This window comes from Scleropages formosus, chromosome 10 (genome assembly GCF_900964775.1).
Source record: "Scleropages formosus chromosome 10, fSclFor1.1, whole genome shotgun sequence".
Lineage (NCBI taxonomy): Eukaryota > Metazoa > Chordata > Actinopteri > Osteoglossiformes > Osteoglossidae > Scleropages > Scleropages formosus.
The window spans coordinates 19,318,183-19,340,306 of record NC_041815.1 but is presented as its reverse complement, the minus strand read 5'-3'; the positions used below and the strand labels follow the sequence as shown (position 1 = coordinate 19,340,306).

Genomic DNA, 22,124 nt, shown 5'->3' with positions numbered 1-22,124 from the left:
CCAGTGCCTCCAACCACCATGTGACCGTGCATTGCGCAACACCCTGTCACACACTTTTCCAAAGTGCATTTGTGTGCTGCTGTTTAATCCCGAAGTGAAACATGAATTATTCAGCAGCTCCTCACCGCAACAGACTTCCTATAGGTGCACAAAACGTACCGCACCCACACCGCTTGCCCTAAGTGGGGTTGCAGCGAACCGGAGCCTAACCCGGCAACACAGGGCGTAAGGCTGGAGGGGACACACCCAGGATAGGACGCCAGTCCATCACAAGGTACCCCAAGCGGGACTCGAACCCCAGACCCACCGGAGAGCAGGACTCGGCCAAACCCGCTGCGCCATTTGTATCCCCCCAAAATGTACCAGCCTGCCAAACCAAAAACTGCATTACACTCGTCCAGATAGCTAGTATTATGCTGGTTAAGGGCATGATCCTGCAGCCCCAAAGGTTTTTGGTCCAAATAAATAATAGGATGGGCTGAGCTGTTGTAGCCTTGAGCAAGGTACTTACCACTAACTGTTCCAGTAACGCATGATCAAAGGCTGTAGAACTCTTTGAATAAATGGTTTGACGAAACAATAATATTACATTGCAAATAAAAATATTTTCCAGGAAGTGATAGTGATAAAAAGGGCATTATTAAACTATAAACATTCAGCTGAATGTTCCTATTACCTGGATGTCCAGGGCAGCATTGAGTTAAACTACTACAGCGTATCCAAAAAGTAGTCTAGCGCTAAAGCCTCTGTAACTGTTAGACACCGTGACGGATTAAGGAAGCGGAGAAAAACGTGCCGAGCCCTGTGGGGACCGCGAAGGAACGCGCGCTCCGAAAACACACGCTGTGACACTGCGTTCGTGGGGAGCTCCTCCGAGCGGAGCTACAGTCCCTTCCGCGTCGGCCAGACGAATCGGACGGTCGCCGTTTTTGATCGCTTGTCCGAGTCAGGGTCACAGCGGCCCACGGCCCGTCCCAGGAGAACGCGGCACTGGGGCCGACAGGGTGCGCTCTGGAAGGGATGCCAGCGCATCGCAGCTACACCATATGCTCAGTGGTTTATTAGAAGAGGGGACAGGCTGTCACCTGTGTGTGAGGGAGCCCCAGTGCATGACGTGACTGAGAAAGGAAATCTGTGTGTGTTGGGTTTTTATACTGAAATCATACACACAACTGAAAACAGTACCTCAGCTGAATTCACACATTTATATTTATTCACTTAGCGGACACTTTTCTGCAAAGCAACTTCCAATGAACTCTAAGTAGTGATATCAGCCCACACACCTTATTCACCGTGGTGACTTACACTGCTAGATACACTACTTACAATGGGTCACTCATCCATGCACCAGTAGAACACACTCTCTGTGTGTGTGTGAACCTGAACAGCATGTCTTTAAATGTGGGAGGAAACCAGAGCACCCAAAGATTTACACTGCTAGATACACTACTTACACTGGGCCACTCCTCCACACATCAGTGGAACACACTCTCTCTGTGATATTCACACACCATGGGGGAACCTAAACAGCATGTCTTTGGACTGTGTGAGGAAACCAGAGCACCCAGAGGAAACCCACACAGAGAGAACATGCAAACTCCACACAGACTGAGCAGGGATTGAACCCATGTCCTCTCGCACCACCCAGGCACTGTGAGACAGCAGCACTACTCGCTGTGCCACCGTGCCACCCACAGGAGGGTGGTTTATTACTTTACCATCCCTCTTTAACAACCAGCACATGTGTTGTCCTTAAATGTGACAGCGCAGACATATTGAATTCTGCCAGGATTTCAAGGCTTAAACAGCTACAAAAACTAGTAACAGTCGAGAGAGCTTAGGAATAAAACTGACTGGGATAGATGTTGTGCGTCAATGTGAGAGATGGAATGCCTTGTGTGTATCTTTTATTGAATGTTTTGTTTTCCCAATTTTTGGCAAAACAAGGGAGAGACATTTATATGTAAATAAGCTAGGAATGGTACCCGCTCGAGACAGGCAATAAATGAAGGAACGTGGGGACCCCCATCCCTTACTGACTGTCACTGTGTTGGCTCAGCACAAGGGGAGCTGCTTGGTGACTCACTGGACAATGAAGCATCTAGAAGCTTCTAGAAATATGGAGCACCATCTCACAACAAGGTTATCCTTAGAAGTGAATAAACGCCCCCAGGTGAACTGTCTCCCTTTTCCTTCCCTTAAACGTGTACATTGATCATCTCCACACAGTACAACAGCAATTCCCCCGAGACCTTTTTTAGCGCAGGGACAGGTTCTCTCGTACCGGTTGTCCTGTTCCCCAGCAAATGATCTGCACACACGCTTGCATGCGGTGTGTCAGTAGCGTGGTGTATCAGCTACATACAGCTGCAGATTTGCCGTACTGTTTCTCAGAAGGTCTCTAGGAGCTGGTTCTCTTGAGACACATTTGTAGTCTTTATGATTATTACTGCGTTCTTCCCTAGTTGATGCTCTTATCCATAATTGCAAACTGTCTTACCAACTTATAGAGTTGGCTATTTAGCTGGAACATTTCTGTCCAGTTCAGCGGAATGGAGAAAGTCCATGTCCTAAATAACTATATAACCTGCTGCACTGATGTCAAGCAACCAGGTGTTTAGCCTCAGTGAAAGGAACTGTGACTGACAGGGTGCTACCCTCCCACTTTGTGTGGGAATGAGAGGGAAGGATGGCACTGGGGGGAAGGATAACTCGTGTGCCACATTATTCATACCCCCCAAATAAAGAACGATCAATTGAAGAAATTGCTTTTAAGGCAATCGATAGTAGGAGAGGAATGAGGAAAACTGAAAGTACTGTGATCACAGGCCGTAACAACCCATTTTGCTCCAGCAGATCTTCGAGCGCATAAAAAACAGGACACATCAAATTAGAAAAGAAAAAAAAAAAAGCACAGTGCTTACTTAAATTATAGCAGTTTTTAATTAGCTGCCAGCTATTTACTGTACTGAACAACATTATAAAGGTGTATGAATAGTTTGAGGTTTAACAACAAGAGCAATGTAGGAGTGGACTGCATTCATTATTCACTTGCTTAATTGCCAGTTTATTTATATGATGCCTTGGAAGTGCCAGGCTACAGTACTTACGTCAACTAATAAAGCTTTATCCATCCATCGTCAACAACCGCTTGTCCCGAGCGGGGTCGCGGCGAGCCGGAACATTACCCGGCAACAGACGGCGTAAGGCTGAAGGAGGAGGGGACACACCCAGGACGGAACGCCAGTCCATCACAAGGCGGCCCAAACAGGGCTCGACCCGCAGACCCGCCGCACCATGCAATGCCATGCCACGCCACCGCATCCCCAATGAAGTTTTATGAAGCTTCAAAAAAAGTGTGCAGAATAAGAGCAGGTGTTACTGTGCAGCAAGTGACATTTAAAGGCAGATGTTACATTTACATGTATTCATTTAGCAGACGCTTTTCTCCAAAGTGACGTACATTTCATGTCGTACATCGTATATACACTAACTCCCCTCTAGTTGCCAAGTGCCAGTACCTCCCTAATTCACCAGTACTATATTTCACATCCTGGTCCAAATGCTTAAGCCGCTGTACTTGAAGTGTAAGAAGCGATTCCAGCAAAACAAAGGCATAAGGCCATAAAGCACCTACAGCCAGCGCTCCGGCAGGAGAGATGACGAAGCCAGAAGCTATAAGCCTATAAGAAATGTCATGCCCTCCGCAGCAACAGCTCGCAGCATTTTGAGAGCAGCTACAAGAAACCATCCTTCCTACCAGCGGTGCTCCTAACTGGCGTACAGCCTTCTCACAGCACTCTTACGACCGCAATTCACGGGCAGAGCGCAAACCTTCAAGAACTTTCTTCAAGGAACGGATCCTCACGCAAAGGGGCAGTCCTCTCCACAATAGCGGCCTGCTTTTAGCTACACCGCAGACATGCCGTCGGAATGCAGTCACTGTACGTAACGTGATCTTCTGGACACAATTGCATTATTGTGTGAATACGGATAATGCATCGGCTCCTATAAGCTGCTTATAAACGAGTACAGAAATTGTATTGCGCTAAGCTTGCCTTTGTGGGTTGGCTCTAGCGTGCTGAATGAAACACATCTCTGTCTGGTGGCTTGGCAGTTCAATCGTACTGTCACATTGTGCTCTACTCCAGCAGTGATGCATCAGTCACACATAAATAACTGAGTATCGTTGGGTATTTCGCCCAGCTCCTGGATATCGGTAAGTATTATAGCACAGCAGTGAGATCGAAGGTGTTTTAATGGAATCTATCAGCCTCAGACTAATGAGGTACGGGCACTGAGCAGGTGGTTTTATATGAACGCTCAGAAAAGCAGTACGTGACACGATGCTGAAAACAACATTTCTGATTACTTCATTTTCCTCTAAACGACTTTCCACTTTTAATGTAATTTATCACATCGTATGCACTTAACCAGTTTTTTTATAGGATTGAGCTCTTAGGAAGTGTTACTGCTATTAAAAGCATGTATCAGTAATTATGAGAATTTTTTTTTTAAACAAATGACTTAAATGTTACATAATGTGAAAATAAAAGGCAATGTGATGATAACATCAAATCCATTTCTTGATGTGGTGGTTGGAGGAGGAGATTAAGCCGCTTGGTCTTGACTCGTCGAGATGTATGATGGCAATGCTGGATGCCTTTCTCTGCGGCTTCATGGTGAAGTCCGTTGCACTGGGTCTTGCGTACAGTCGTAACAGGCACATGGGGTGAAACATAGTATGTGTTTCACTGATGTATGAATGAGTGACCCATTGTAAGTAGTGTATCTAGCAATGTAAGTCACCTCGGTGAATAAGGTGTGTGGGCTGATAACACTACATAGTATCTATTGGATGTCGCTTTGGAGAAAAGCATCTGCTAAATAAATAAGTGTAACGTAAGTGTAAAATCCTGTGTGTGATGAATGTGTTAATGTACAATGAGATGCAGTCTTTGCACATATATTATACTTCTGACCGTCAGACTCTTTTTGCGAAGATCTACAGGGCTGTTTGGAACACTACATTAACATGTGGAACATAAGGGAGCTTCATCCTTTCAAGTATACTGGCAAACAGGAAACAAAGCAAGAACAGTACATCCATTTCAATTAGCCAGGACCAGCCATGTCACGTGATGAGATGGGAACATCTGGTGCGATGCCTCTCCCTTGTAAAAGACCTGTCATCTCAGCAGGCAAAGGCAAATGAGAGGATGGGCGCTGTGACCTGGCCATGCCTCTCCCTTACTGATGTCCCTAGAGATCTTCATGACAGCTGTCAGTCAGTCGGTGGGAGGAGCCAACGAGAAGAGGGTATGAAATGATAGCAAGGGACTGATGTCCCTCAAGCACGTGTTTGTAAGTGGAACAGTGAGACCTTGTTCAATATCTGCATGCAACAGTTAAAGTATAAAAGCGAGTATAGGTAATTAAACTTATGACTTGCGCCCTACATATTAAATAGTGATTAAAAAAAAATAATCATGGAACTAAATAAATATAACAACCCGAGGTGTAATTCCATATGTTGAACTGGAATCCCGAAAAATACTGTTATTCAACAAAATTTAACTAGAAAATAAATTTGATTATATTATAAATAAATACATCTAGTTAAACATTAAAAAGCCCTTGAAAGTAAAACAACTACAGCATAAAACATAACAAAAAGCTTTGCCAATAAAACTAGAAGGCACAAAATAATTGTCCAGGAAAAAAATAAGTGTGATGTCTATAAAGATGTGCAAGAGCTCAGTTTCCTGTTACATGGCAAAATGCATAAATAAAAATTAAAATAAATCCCCCAAAATTACTTAGACAGAAGTTACATTGTACGTACACATCCACATCTATTCACATCTGATTAACTGACAATTGTGCTAATTGCATTGTGCCCAAACAATGCGAAGAAGCAACGAGCCAAGGGCTTTTAAAATCATGTTTTATATATCTTCTTATATATTTATTTTATTTGTAGCGTAGGAGTGAATGTATCTCTGTGTGTGTGTGTGTGTGTGTGTGTGTGTGTGTGTGTGTGTGTGAGAGACGCAGCCCACCAAATGTGATATAGCAGTGATATCCTTAATAGGAACAGAATACAGTGGCTGTCAGGCAGACGTCTGTAAAGCTGACCTGTTGTGTAAGACAATAGCAGGAGCAGCGGACAGCGAGGGGGAAAGAGGCAGACGGAAAGATTGAAGAGCAGAGTGGAACAGGGAAGTGCAGAAGATCGGAAGTGTTTCGGAGGAACATACTCCTAGGGCTACACGGCAGCAATCCCGGAAGCGTCAATAAGACGTGCGTCGGGGCTGCTCCGTTCGCGGCGGATTACGGAGTTTAATTCTCAGCGAGACTTGTCCTTACCACACTTAGGACAAAGCAAGTGCCCTTATTTTTAATTTTTAGTATCTTAACCGGTACTTTAACGGACGTTCACTTAGAAAATGAACCCCTTTCAAAGGAGGAATACTTTATTGCGGCAATTCCGTTATGCACCTCGAAGCAGAGCCCAACGGGAGGCCCCCACTTTAAAGATGAACAAGAACGTTTCGGTGACAAATTCCAGCTCCGAACCATTTTGCCGCCCGTGGTCCTACGTTGACTGGGGAGCACTCCTGTCGGTACGCGGGCGCTTCGCGTTTTAAAAAGGCACGGCAAACACGGCCGCGCTCAAGCGATCGCTCGCTCTCCGAGGAGACGGCGGCGCATCTGGAAGGAAGTGCCGTGCGCGTTAAAGCGGGAACCAAGCGCGGCGCGGCCTGCATCTCGAAGCGTTAATTTGCGCCGGGCGGGGATGCGCCGTTCCGGCTCGGCTCGGCGCGCACCCTTTGTCCCTGGCACGGCACCAGTCAATCTGGCTGGAAAGGCAAGCTTGGACGAACAGCCAGGTCGGTTTACAACGCGGAGGATGTGCGCGTCCAGCTGATATCTCCTCGCGCACGCTTATCAGCTGTATGTATCTCCCCTCCGAACATGCCCTCGGCCCCAGAAGCCATGTAACGTCCACCGTCTCTTCCTCCCGGCAGCAAGCGTCAGCGTTAAGAAGACCGCCGATAAACCTACTCGGCTGCGTCTGCAAAGGCCAGCGACGCGCATTATGAGAATATTTTAACATTAGAAAATTAATTTACAATTCTTCATAATTATGTCAGCGTGTGAAGTTGTTAAATAGGAACATTGTCAGTCGCACATACTAATGCGGTACATGATGTAAACTCATCGCCGCTGCGGAAGTGCCGCTCACGTCCCAGCTTGCAGCAGCTTTTCATCTCCCCGTAAAGTCGGCGCATCTTCGCCTGCTCTTGTCGTCCCTCTCCGTTGGGCACACGGTACACGCCGGATTAGACGCGCTGACCTCATCTGAGGGACGTGCGCTTGGCAAGCACGCAGGTGCACGGTCCCTTGACAAATTCCCAGAGTTTTCAAGAGAGGCTTGATGGCTCAATCCAGATAATGCAGGATTAATTAAGCGACAGCCCTAGCAGAGCTCGGCACGACGGAGCGCACGCGAAAAATGGAACCGTAGAAACGGCTGCGCCAGCCAAATGCTGACAACTTCCAGGCATCGGGAAGGATCCGGGTATGAAAAGTAGCCCTTTGTCAAAGGAGAGGAGATCCAGGAAAGGAACAGTGTAAAAATGCCACACGTGCACACACGCACACACGGTAGCTTGTTTCCTCAAAATAAATGACTGTCTGCCGTGAAAGTCCTACTCTTAACGCATATAGTTAGTCATCTCTGTAAAGCCAGCGGCAACAGGGACCCCACCGCAATCTGGAAACAGGAAGCGACACAGGACCGGACATCAAGCGCTCTCGGAGAAAGAGAGAAGACCACCGCTGGCGTCATGTGTGTTTCATTCCTGTAAGACACATCCGTGCCGATGTGTGCCTCTGCCCTGCTCCGCACCATCCAGGATCACCCAGAGCAGCATTCTGGTGTCTGGATCCACCGAGAAGAACCACGGACAACGTGGCTCCGTTCACTGCTCACGTGAGGTCACGCTCAGGTCCTTCACAAATACACCTGCCTCTTCGACGCCGTGAAAGAGGGAGCAGAGAGAGACAAAGGGAAGGAAAAGTGCACAGGCAAATAAATGACCCATAAAACAGGCCTGCGGGTTTCCATTACCCCCTGCCTGGCCGCCACTGGCTCTCGTCACCTTAGAAGGAGCCGCATTCTCATTTCTCAGCCTCATCCTTCACCCCCCGAGGCCAAACGCTCTTATGCAATATTCACGACCGGGAAGAAAACCGTGGCAGGAGAACACATACGCTGGACCGTGAACGTAAAATGTGGCTCCCTTTGTGTGCCCAGGTGCCAAAGAAGTGGAAGGGAAAAGGTTCCCTGTTTGTACTGCTATGTCCAGCTGGTAGCGGCTCCTCAGGATGAGTACGCTTTCAGGAGAGTCTGCTGGGCAGCGGTAGGCTCCGCACGAGACAGCACTCAGCAGGCGGCTGCGAGGCTTTGAGAGTAAACAGGGAAAACACTGCAAGTGAAGAGAAAGCCTTTCTAGAAACTTATCATACTGTAAAAACTGTAAAAAGTGCATTTTCCTGCCATTTTTCATGTTCGCTCATTTTTATTTGGATTGAAGTTTATAATGTTTGGAAGCCCTTTATTTATTTGGAAGCCCTCTATTTATTATAGCTATAGCTGAGATTTTTACTGAACCCAGCAAAAAAAAAAAAAAAAAAAATCAAGGTATGTCTCTGTTGTTACACTTACAGAAATAATAAAACAAAATTAAAGCATCCAGGAGGTACAGTGGGCAGCACTACTGCTGCACAGCAGCTGGGTCGTTCAGCCATAGGCTCAAGCTCAGCTCAGTTTGTGTGGTTTCCATGGGTTTTCTCCAGGTGCTCTGGTTTCCTTCCATAGTATAGAGACATGCCTCCGATTTCAAATGATATTTCTAACTTGTGTGTGTACATTTAAATTTACATTCATTCATTTAGCAGACGCTTTTCTCCAAAGCGACGTACATCTCAGCAAAAGTACAATTTATGCATTACATTAAGAGAAGGAGACATAGCTGCAGACATGAAAGTCTCAAGCAAACCTAGTTTGTTCCCTACCACTTGCTGTGCTGAGGCTCATTGTTCAAGTAGGTGCATAAGACACACACACACACACACACACACACACATTTTCAGAACCGCCTGTCCCATACGGGGTCACAGGGAACCGGAGCCAACCCGGCAACACAGGGCGCAAGGCCGGAGGGGGAGGGGACACACCCAGGACGGGACGCCAGTCCGCCGCAAGGCACCCCAAGCGGGACTCGAACCCCAGACCCACCAGAGAGCAGGACTGTGGTCCAACCCACTGCGCCACCGCACCCCCATGAGCAGTACAATACCAGAGTAATGGCTGAATAAAGGTTGTACCTGGGGATGCTTCTGGAGTTACGATGCGTGAACAGTTACACTATAGATGAGTTGGAGAGATCTTGGGTGAAGTGGATCTGGAAAAGGTGGGTTTTTAGACCCTTCTTGAAAACAGACAGAGTTTCTGCAGCTCTGAGTGACAGGGGAAGGTCATTCCACCACAACGGACCCCGAACCGAGAACCTACAAGCTTTGCCTTTCGTGTGCGGGACCACCAAGCAAGCAGAAGTAGATGAGCGAAGGAGCCTGGCTGGGGTGTACCGGTTGATCAAGTCCCGTAAACAGCCAGGAGCAGTTCTATTGATGCATTTGTACACAGTAACCAGGGTTTTGAATTTGATACGGGCAGCTATAGGAAGCTAGCGCAGAGAAATGAGTAGAGGAGATACATGGGAGCGCTATGGCAAATCAAACACAACTTGTGCAGCAGCATTCTGTAGAAGCTGCAGAGGTTTGATGGCATTAGCAGGAAGGCCGCACAGAAGAGAGTTGCAGTAGTCCAGATGGGAAGTCACCATGGCCTGGACAAGTAGTTGGGCGAAGTCAGTACTGAGGTAGGGACGGATCCTACGAATATTATGCAGGATGTTTCTGCAGGACTGGTTTGTGGCTTCAATACGTTGAGAGAATGACAGACCCGCATCAATCGTTACTCCCAGACTCTTAGCAAAGGAACTAGGCAAAATGAGTGAGTTGTCCAGTTTGTTCGAGAGGTCGTGACAGGAGGACAGGCCAGCTGGGAGGTAAAGAATCTCTGTTTTGGAGAGGTTGAGCTGGAGGTGGTGATCATACATCCATGAAGAGATGTCCGACAGGCAGGCAGCAATGCGTGCAGAGATGTCTGACGCACCAGGTGGAAAGGAGAGAAAGAGCTAGGTATCATCAGCATAGAGGTGGTATTTGAATCCATGGGAGGCTATGACCTGACCGAGGGAGGAGGTGTAGATGGAGACAAGAAGAGGACCCAATACCAAGCCCTGCGGAACACCGGTTGAGAGAGGCAGAGGAGAAGAACGAGAGCTCTACCAGACCGCTTGATAGGATCTGTCAGAGAGGTAGGACTCAAACCGTCTTAGTGCCGCACCTTTGATCCCAAGCTGGTTAAGAGAGGAGAGTAGAATCTGGTGATTTACAGTGTCAAATGCTGCAGACAGATCGAGGAGGATGAGGACCGAGGAGAGGGAGGCAGCTCTAGTAGCTTGGATCGTGTCAGATACCGCCAGAAGGGCGGTCTCAGTGGAGTGACCAACTTTGAAACCAGACTGATAACCATCAAGTAGATGGTTCCAGGTGAGGAAATCGGACAGTTGATCACAGGTTGCCCGCTCAAGGGTTTTGGACAGGAAGGAGGGGAGAGAGACCGGTCTGTAATTTTCAACCAGATTGGGGTCCAGGGAGGATTTTTTTTTTTTTAACAGAGGTGAAATTAGAGCAGTTTTGAAGGCAGCTGGGAAACAGCCAGAGGAGAGTGAGGAGTTGACGATAGAAGAGATGAAGGAGAAGAGTTGCGGGGAAATGTTCTGAAGGAGTGATGATGGGATCGGATCAAGCGAGCAGGTGGTGGCTCTGCGCAATATCAGGAGGTCAGCGACTTCAGATTCAGAGAGTGTAGCTACCCTACAATGGACTGGCATCCTGTCCAGGGTGTATCATTCCTAGCTAGCATCCTAATTCTGGGATAGGCTCTGAACCACTGCAACCCTGAAAAGGATAAGACTTAATGTTAAGTTTTGTCTTAACAAAGATAATAAAATAAACAGTCCACGGTGCACCCTGCCCTGCACACTGTGTTTCTGAGACAGGCTCTAGATCAAATCAAGCTAACAAACACACTCCTGCTCCCCTTTCTGTTTCTAAGATGAGCACCATATCTCAGTATGCACTTCATGAAATGTCTCCTGACCATGCAAACTGAATTAGCCACCTGTTCATATTGGTACGTCATCCAGTGGATGTGCACAGAAACAGCTGTAAGGTGGGCACTGGATGGGATGCAAGTCCATTGCAAGGCAGCAAGACACACACTCATTCCCACATTACAGGTAATGTAGACTTACAAATTAACCTGAAGCATGTGTTTTTGGACTCTGAGAGGAAACCAGAGCATCCAAAAGAAAACTTGAGCAAAGTGTAGACTGACTAATCTGGAGTTAATCCTTCTCCCTGAGCAGCCCAGGCAGTGTGATGCAACAGCATTTATATTTATTCATTTAGCTGACACTTTTCACCAAAGTAGCTTACAAGGGTAAGGCCGCAATTATTACATGCTTACAATCATCTACCCATTTATACAGCAGGGTCATTTTACTGGAGCAATTGAGGGTAAGTACCTTGCTCAAGGGTACTACAGCCAGAGGTGGGGATCAAACCTGCAACCTTTGGGTCCAAAGGCAGTAGCCTTAACCAGCACTACCCATTGTGCCACTGAACTGTTCTGCTTTTATTTTCCATTTAAATTATATGTAACACTGAAATCCGCTATGAAACTTACACTCTACTGCTGGAATATCCAGAACACATCACTTCAGTTACATGAAATGACACTGAAAGCACTGCCTTATGAAGCTTTATAATAAAGGCAACTAGTTTGATAAAGAAGACCCTCATCACCAAGTATTTGTTAGTTTTGGGTGATTTAGTCAAACCAAATTGTCCTGACTCAGTCTGGGTATGGATTTAAAGTAATCTTTGACTTCAAGCCCTGTGGTTCATGTGGATTTTCAGGGACCCACAGATTGGGATACTAAGGGAAGGGGAAGGGGTGTATATTACTGAGAAATTAAGTCCAAGTACTATTTTCAGAGGTACAGCAGAGCCCTTTTCAGACACTTGAGAACAAACTTTCAAGTCGACCTTTTGAGCGCTAAGTTACGACAACTTTGTGGCTGCATATAGGATGACAAAGATGCCATGAGGCCGTCATCCTCAGGCCTGGTGCTTGTACACAGATAGCAGTAGGCAACCTGCTGTACAAATACGTAAAACCTTACAGGTAAGCTCTTTATTAATTAGCACAATGCTGTTCTTCATTCAAAATATATGGGCTGGAGCTGTAATGTCCCAAGGCCCAAACAATGATGATGTTTGAGCTGCCTTTAGCTTGCCATCATAGGTGAATGACAGATTTAAAAAAGCTCAGTAATTAGTTGCTCCACAGAGGTTCCGTGTCCTTATCACTTTAAAGCAAATGAGTTGGTTGTTGGCAAACAGCTGGACGCATCTGCGCACACAGTTGGCTCCAGAAGGGCATATTTATCTCGCCACTGAGGTAGGCTTACATCAAATCAAGTCATCATACAAATATAGTGTATGCATATTTATATTTCATTTTGCAGCGAGTCCGTTTGATGCATGCAGGTATCATTGGGTCATTTTAGTTACCCAAAAAATACCATGCCACTGGTGATTTCTGGTTTTAACTTTATGAAGATATACACCTATACTCACACACTGGCCATAGCTGCTTGCCCCGAGCGGGGTCGTGGCAAACCAGAGCCTAACCCGGCAACATGAGGCATAAGGCTGGAGAGGGAGGGGACACACCCAGGACGGGACACCAGTCCATCACAAGGCACCCCAAGTGGGACTCGAACCCCAGACCCACCAGAGAGCAGGCCCTGGCCAAACCCGCTGCACCACCGCATCCCCCCATTATGAAGATATAATAAAACAGATTAAATATACATGTTCATTTTCTATTGATACTGCTGAAATATACTGATCTTATTTCATAGCTAGCTGCCCAACTGACCTGCTTTACCAAAGCACTAGCATTACAGGTATGTAACCACGAGATAAATATTCAGTTTGTTGAACTGCATATCATATAAGCCAAAAGCAAACATCCTTGAGTCAGCATTATTCATCTAGCATTATTTGAATTCTATGCTAGATGAAACAGTGGTGCTAAGTATCTCCTTGCTAAACATGTCCCAGCAATGAAAGATCACTCACTGTTGCATTAGGTGTAATAAAATTTTCAGTGCTATGTAAGTACTTTGCAATCTAACTCACTTAATTACACAAATTCCGTGAGACAAATTACATACAGTAGGTAGTTCATGAAATGTACTGTTGGTTAACATGTTGTATATCTGCAAAATACAGTCTATTAAGTAGTAAATAAAAACAGTAATGTAGCAAATACCACTTTGATTTACTGTGAAAGTGCCTTTTCTTATTATTTTTATTTACTCTTTCACTAATTACTCCTTTCCAGATATGATCACGACCAGTGCCTAAGCACCAGGCACGCTCACCAGTGTACCTACCATGACATGCTACCTGCCATCACATCTGTCTACCTTCTAGAAACATCAGCCAGTATCTTTAAACCTAAAATCTGGTCCAAAATCACTTTAGGAATTCAGTGTTTCAGTGTGGGGTGGCACAGCGGTGCAGCAGGGAGTGCTGCTGCCTCACAGCACCTGGCATGGTCACGTGGTCACGTGTAAAGCGGAGTCCAGCTCAGTCCGTGTGGGGAGTTTGCATGTTTTCGCTGTGTCTGCATGGGTTTCCTCCACATGCTTCTGTTTCCTTCTACAGTCCAAAGACGTGTGTTTTGGGTGAAGTGATCGCTCCAAGTGTACGGAAGTGCGAGTGAACAAGTGCTTCGGCGTGTTTGCACGGACCGCACGCACGCCTCCATGACTTTTCTGTGATTTTAAAGCTTTTATTTCAAACTACAGTAGAATTAAAATAGCGCCATCATATCCGCTCTCAAGGGGATGGACTTTTCCATAAGACACCTCACCCGTGAGTTTCTTCCTTTCCCACAGAAGGAGATCCTTCCACTCTCGGCACCGGCAGGCTACACGCTGGCACCGACTTGACCCGACTCACCTGTACTCTACCATGTACTGTGATCGAACCCAGCTCCACTTGTTTATTTTACTGAGCAATACAGCACCGCTATGGTCTTTAACAGACACATTTCTATTTCCTTCCTTGAATTCTATCCCTGTGATGATTCTTTTGATTTATTGACTGAATAATTGATCGGTGGATGTTTAAACAATGGAAATCATGGCTCCCCTGCGGTTTTAATTAAATGTAGATCGGACGAGCAATGAAAGCAGCGATAGTGATGTAGCCCAAGGCAGCCAAGGTGACGGAAAGCAACCTGACCTTTCCTCTCTCCGTGGCACGTGACAACGTGCCGGGCCGGCCAAAGCAGAACAACGGAAAGCGTTAAACAAAAACCGCAGAGGCAGCCAGTAAGCCCAGACAAAGCTGTGAGCTGGATGGTAAAAGAAAACAAAAAAGGACACGAACACAAGCGCACGCCGCGTACGCACGCACAAAAAGGCGTGCTCGCTGTATGGGCCGAGGTTACGGCTGAACAAGCTGCCAAATAATAGGCCGGTGCTCTCCACAAGCGCTGTAACAATGGGTGTTTCGCCACGCTGGCCCTGAGCGCGGTACCAGTACTTGTAAAACGGACGGCCGTACTCCGTACGGGGGGACAAGGCTTCCACGTTATTGTAAGGATACCACAGACAGAGTTACAGCTTTCATCACTTTTGGCCGGGCGGGTCTCGATCAGCAGTCTCCGGCGATGAGTTTCAGCATTTTAATTACCGAATGTGTAAGTCCGTTTACACAACTTCGGGTTTAACCAGGGCAAACATTGTTTTAAACAGCACGCTGTGAATATATATTGACTATACGGGATGGGATTTCAGTGAGGGAAATTATTTTACTTACCTTGATCTGGAGCCAAAATAAGCTTGTCCAATTTCACGTACTTATAGCAGCCTGTACCGTGTAAAGTGCAGATTCCGGGCAGTTCGGCAAACGTTGCAAGAGAAACGCGAAGGAAAGATGAACTGAGGAGCAGAGCTGCGAAACAAGCTTTTGATGGAGTGAATATAAGCACCGGGATAGGAAATGTCATCGGGAGCACAGCCCTGAGGACAGGCATGGTACCCGACAGGTTTGCAACAGAGCTCAGGAGAAGGGTAGAGCGATCATGCGGCGAGCAGCAGGCTCCAGGGAGAGCACTTAAAGCTGCTGGCTAAAACACATGCGGCTTTCTAAATCAAAACAGGCCAGAGCGACAACATGCACACACTTAACACATAACACCTAAACAGTGTGCCTTTCCTACCGACAAAACAGGAGTTATTAAATGAACTCCCAAAAGTGACGTCAGATGGCCGGTAAAGCCTTATGTGCCGCAGATAAACTGTTTCAGCCTTGCATCATATGGAGCGGTCAGCACAGCAGCACATTTCTAATTCCCAAACCGGTGAGTATTTCACCGATCGGTGTGTAGACAGCAAAATCAGAACTGCGCGGTCTGCAAAACATAGTCCATATAACAAGAGTAAGGTTTAAAGGCACCGATTTGTACTGGCATGTAACTAGCATAACCCCAGCAATAGTGACTATAGTGTTAGCAAGTAAAGGGCGAAGGTACGAACTCACTGGTAAAGTCGGAGGCCCCAGCATGGTGACAGACAAACTGGCCAGTCACAGGACAACCGGTACCTCGGTAGCTGGATGGCAGCCGACTGGAGCGTGTGGGCGAGAGCAGCTGGGGCGTGTAGGCACGCACCGCATCGCTGTGTAACTGATGCGGTCGCATCGCGAGTGCGTTTCCCTTCCACTGCGCCTGTTTGCTTCTCTCAAGCTGTGAAAAATATGCATTTCTCACCAAGATCAACGCACCAGAACAAGCGCCGCTATGTTTATCATGCCAGGGTTGGATGCCATTCTACACGTAGGTCTGTGCGTTAAAGTGCGTGCGGCTATTCACCAATAGGAAGCATCAGTCCTCAATCACATATACAGGCAAACGGAAAGGATTCAAAGAGAAAGAGTACAGTTTATCTGTCAATGAGTTAGGGCTGGTGTTAAAAATGCTTCTGACCAGAGAATTTGTAATGTCACGGAAGGCAGCAGGCAGTGCAGTAATCAATGACAACAGTGACGTGGACCAGGAGACAGAATGGTACCTGTTAAGTTTCTAAGGGGCCCTGCTGTAGTATTACTGAACAAGGTATTAAATAATAGTAGTAGTAGTAATTAATTATTATGATTATTATACATAGGGGCAGCTAGTAGCATAGTAGTTAGACCTGCTACCTTTAGATGTAAAGGTCACAAGTTTGAATCCCACCTTATCCTCTTGTACCCTTGAGCAAGGTACTTACCCTAAATTGCTCCAGTAAAACTACCCAGCTATATAAATTGGTAAATAAGAGTAAGCAGCTTAACACTGTAAATTGCTTTGGAGAAAAATGGCAGCTAAATTAATAAATGTAAATATAATAAACTGTGAGGATGACGACATTTCCGAGCATACCGTGACAGATGTTCGAAATGCTATTTCTTCGTTAATGGATGTATATTTCTGTTGATGTGAACAGCACATCATTATTTCAGCGGGCTAAAATGTGGCACAAGCTGGGAAGATGGAATCTGCAAAAAACCTTATTGATGACCACAACATCATATCATCCCTAGTATGAAAAGCTCATAAAATGATGGTCACAGATTTCAGCGCCAAGAGAAGAGAGAAAATGAATAAACAAGAGGAGCTTTAAGGATAAATGGACAGTGGAAAGGTAAGGAGACGGAGACACGGAGGGTGGGTTTATCGCACATTAAACCCAGATGGAAATTATAGGGAATCATAAGGGGGAGAGCCCTGGTCACACCTTTCTCACTGCTCCAGATCCACAGTCACGTTTTCACAAGGTGCTCCCTGCTTTGTTGACCGCTCGCTCGCCACTGGCACTCGACCCACTTTCCCCACACGCTGAGATCCAAGCTCCACAGCACCGAGAGGCAGCAAAAGGGCAGGGAAGCAGGCGACTGCTGGCTAAGCCCCTCTTACCATGCTTCACCGGGGCACTGCGCCAACGCCTCTTCACGTGGATCTCTCCGGTGACACTGGTGAACGAGGTACGTTCCCTTCCTAATTCTATCAGCATCCCAGTTATGTGGATTTTTTACACACTGGTCACTTCTAGAGCAAAGTGCCATCCATAACAGTGTGCGCAGGGGGTGAGAATTCACCGGCGTGGTAAAGCAGGTAAAAGGCGGAACAGGAGCCATAGAGGACAATGAGAAAATAAAAAACCGAGGACACAACAGCTGATCCTTAAACAGCAAAGGGTGGTTTTTTCAATTAATTAGAACCAATTGCTGAGCCACACAGATTTTTAAAAAGCCTGCTGTCTTTACTGGCTGAATAATGACACGGGGGGGGGGGGGTAAAGGGGGGTAAAAAAGGGTGGTGGCCAATAGGCTTCGGAAAATTCTGCAGACTACAATTAACATTAAGAGAAAAGCACAGTTAGCAGAGTTATTACTATTGCTATTATTTTAGAAGTGTGTACACAAGTGCTATAAATCACGTACATGTAAAACAATAAAGCAGCACATGATATGAATGCATACAATAAAATATAATAATATTCACGTAATATTTAATATAATCTGGCTTCCACAGCATAGTTTCACGTTCACCTTTATTCTCCGCCTGCCTCTCACTCACTGCCCGCACAGCCGCGTCCCGCTACCTGCCGCTGCCTTCACTTTTTACCCCTTTTTTCCCTTTGTTTTCGCGGAGCTCCTTCGATGAGCCCACTTTCATTTTTGTTTTCACCTCTAAGGCACACGAGGATTCTGTCGCACCCTAGCGTGTAATTTTTTACTGCCACGGAATGCCGCATTTTTTGTTGTGCCAATGAATCGTTGAATGAGCGGAGTCGCCGTTCGGTTATCGCCCACAGTCAGAGACGCGCCGCTGTGTCAAAGCACGGCTCTGTCTGTCTGTCTGTCTGTCTGGCGTCCGAGGCCGAAGCCGAAGCCGAAGCCGCTCTTGCCGGACCCTCCGCTCCGAGCGGGGAAAGTGAGCTGCCTGGCTGGGAAGAGCGGGCGGAAGGAGCGCGTCCTCGCAGTGCCATGTGCTGCGCTGCCTGCGGAAGATGGAAGCGCCTCCGCCGCCTCAGAGGAAAGAGAAGAGGAGCTGAGCAGGGAAACCCCCGCTGCAGAAAACACCCCGGCCCCGAGCGGACGCGGCGCAGGGAAGCCCCGTTGCTGCGAAGCCCCCCAAACCCCCCCTCCGGCAGGAAACAACCCAGCGCGCGCGGAGAGCATCGTGCGGGAGCGGGCGGCACCTCCCCGCAACCGGCTTTTGAACGCGAAACTGCAGCACAACTCGCTTTTCATTCCGCCTCCTTTAGTTTATGTTTATTCCCCGCTCAGATTGCCCTAATAATGTGAATAATGTGAAGCGGCTCGCTGTGTAGGCTAGTTGTTCACCCCGCCGCCCAGGCAGGTCGCAGGTGATGTGTCCTGTGGTGGACGCGCAGTTACAGGACAGCGAGTGGCAGTGTTACTTACGCACACTGTGACTGAGTGACTGACTGCGCGTTCATCGCGACGCCCTGCTTTGTCTGAGGCTCTCCGGCTTGGATTCGTTTGATCCGGAGGGCAACGGAGCCCGCAACGTAAAGCAGCGATCACCCCCCCTCTTTCCTCCATCTCACTCTGCCACAAAACAGCCATAAATAAATATGATGATGTTGTTTTCCGCAATAGCGCCGGCGGCAGCGCACGCAACTGAAGAAGAGCGAAAAAGTAGCAATTAATTAAGGCACATTCATTCACCCTTTTTTTCATTTCTGCGCATAAGGCTGTGTGATACGATTAATAAATCAACCACATATTAATTATAAGCCTTATAACTTAGGCCGGGCGGCGCTGTGCGGTGTGAAAGGTTTGGCACGGAGCCCTAGAACCGTTAGGGCTGAGGCGGATGAGCGCTTACTTTTGCTGCCCGTGGAAGCGCGAGCTGCGTGACACGCGCGCGCGCGCACACGCACACGCGCACACGGCCCCTCCGCGGCTCTGCCGCAAACGCCGCTTCGCAGAGCGCAGCAAACTTACAAACTTGACTGACTGCAGTCCGCTCGTGTGCGTTTCCACGGAACGGCTCCTTCCTTGTCTCAGAAAAGTGGGGGAAATGGTACCCGGCAATAAGAGACGGACACATAAGAGTCAATTAGGACGGTAAACAAACGTTTGTTTGCTTGTTTGTTTTTTTTTTTTTTTTCTTTTTTTTTTTGTCGGGTCGGACGGATTGTTTGGCATGATCAGCGGCGCACAAACAAAAACTGTCAGCGCTGTCAGTGTCACATTCGCTCTCTCTGTCTCGGTAAACTTAACATCCATCACGCAGACGTGAGTAAAATGATCTCGTGTGTGTGTGTGTGCGCGCGCGCGAGACGGATCACTCCCTGGTAGCATGTAGTACAGTACTAACAAGCAAAGGGCTCATCACAATCATCATCATAAACATCATCAACATCATCATCATAATAACAACATCCACCATTCATCATCATCATCATCATCATCATCTCCATGAACACTGCAGACGATCCAGTGTGGGACGTCTACATGTCCGCGCGTGTGCTTCTGCACACACCTGTCACGCGGAACACACACACACACACACACACAGACTGACAGACACAAAGCTCTTTCTTTCTTCTCACACACCGCCGCGCTCTCTTTTTACTCTTCTCTCTCTCATCTTACCTGTTTTTGCTACTTGGTCTCGATGCTCAGGGAAGAAGTCGCAGTTGACATATTGCTGTGTTGTTCATTGAAACTGCTCCCCTCGACGTGTCCGCGCTCCCCACGCTTCGAACCCGCACGGACTCCCCCGCGAGCAAGCACTCGCTGACAGTTCACGTGCATTCGGGCGCGCTCACGACACGGCGACCGATGCGCGGGCGCGCGCCGCGGATGGGCGGGGAAGGGAGCGGTGGGGAGGGCGTGAGCAGGGCGAAAGCGCGTGCCCGGCGCGACCACTGGGCTGCTGGCGCTTCCACGCGCCGCCGTGTTGAGATCGTTGAGGCTTCGCACGCGCTTTTCAGCCACAGTCGGCGGAATAATTGTTCGTTTCACCTACCCGATGCAGTCAATTATGAAGGCAAAATTAATTTTTCCAGAAAAAAAATCTACAAAAATGGAACACATCGGTTAAGTAGCCTAGTTCACGAACCTCAATCCTCTTATTTTTAATTGCAGAGGAAACATTTATTTGATTAAACGAATTAAACAACTTGCCACGTGCTATCAGGTTAGACCTGCTATCCATACAAGGTAATACTATTACAGTAATGTTCTGTTGGGTGCAATAATTACAAAGTAATATTAATTGGTTCCTATGATTAATTACTCGAATTAATTAGTAATAATTGCAGAGTGCTATTTTCACTGTCCTATTCAGTAAAGTATTTAGAACATTTCCGCTGGTCCTTGAAATGTTTCAGTCAACAGAAGACAGTATAGTATGACAACAAATCCATTGAAATGATGATGTCTGCAAGCAGCTTTAAAGCTGACCCCTGGAGTGATGTCTGTTCTCTGGTCTTTTGTACTGTACGTTCTCTGGCTTGTACATTAAAGAGCGGTTTGCCTCCTGGCAAAACAACTAAGCGAGAGTGTTCGTCTCTTGGTATTACTCCTACACTCCGACCTCCTCCTCTCAGCTTTAAACTCACCGGGAGCTTTCCACCTAGAAGAGCGAATACAGCTGGTTCCACCCCCCGCGTCTTAGTCTTCAGACAGAGGTTCTTCTTGTAAATGAAGAACGAACCAGCACCGGTGAAAGAACACGGAGAGGGCCGAGGTCGGCCCCGCTCTCGCGCAACTTCATCTGCGGCCCGATGAGATCCAGCAAAAATCAAATTTGGATGTATTTCCAGGTTTTCTGAAAAGGCCCTAAAGACCTGCTCCCAAACATGTGGTATCATTTAGAAGTATAGGATCTCCTTTGCAAGGTGCGTTGGGATTCAGCATTGAACACTCAAAAATGTGTCGTCTACAGTAGACAAAAATGAGGCTTGGGAGAAAAATTGGGTCTCAGGAGGATAATCTGAGGTACAGCAGGCTATGGCTTCATCTCATCGTCCATTCCAGCTTTGCAATAGCTGGGCCATATTGTGGTCCACATAACAGGAAAGCGGCTCTGGAGAACACGATGCCCACCGTCTTCCCAGTTACATGTTGTGTTCTTCCATTCTTGGCCGTATGTCATTTTTTCGAGTTTAAATGCCAGAGATACTTTACACTTGCAGAAGCGTCTAATGTTGTGCTTGACTTTCCAACTGCAATGCACAAGACTGAGGATAAAATGTAATAATGATGCTTACCCATCTGGATGCTTAATTAAACAGTTTCTCTTTTCCCTTTTCACAGTTCACCGTGACATCCCTGTATCTGTCTTATTTCCACAGAGGCATTAAATATTGCCATGCCGAAAAGATGATTATTGTTCTCCACAGTCACATTATCCACATTTTTGAAAATATTTTCATTCTGTTATTGGCAAGAACCATCGAGACCTTTAAATACAGAATAAATTGAGTTTCCCTTGTATTTCTAACAACCATTCAGTGCAAAAAGTTGTGAGCACAGCGTACCAATTCTGAACTGATTGTTGATTAAAGCAGCAAAATCCAGACAGAGGAGAAATGAGAGCGTCGTGTTCGGTGGTGGTCATTCAGTAAGTGATTTAGTAAGTGCTTCTCATTTGTAGAATTACTCTGGCAATGCTGGCATTTGAGCAGTCATCAGAAATTCTTGATTCATCAACCATCTCGTAATTCCCACGGGAATTTAAAACAGGGACAAAAAAGGTAATGACTGCGCAAGTTTTTTTTTTTTCTCTCAGACACCCTAAATGGAATTAGAACGACAAA

General features: G+C 46.9%; 1 protein-coding gene across 1 annotated transcript in view; it reads right to left on the bottom strand.

Moving 5' to 3' along the window:
- The window catches only part of slc8a2b (solute carrier family 8 member 2b), a 64,811-nt gene extending 44,495 nt beyond the window's left edge, over positions 1 to 20,316 (bottom strand). The window contains exon 1 of the mRNA XM_018742790.2: positions 19,954 to 20,316. The gene's annotated coding sequence lies outside the window, so the exon portion shown is untranslated. The remainder of the gene's footprint in view (positions 1 to 19,953) is intronic.
- Positions 20,317 to 22,124: the final 1,808 nt, after the last annotated feature.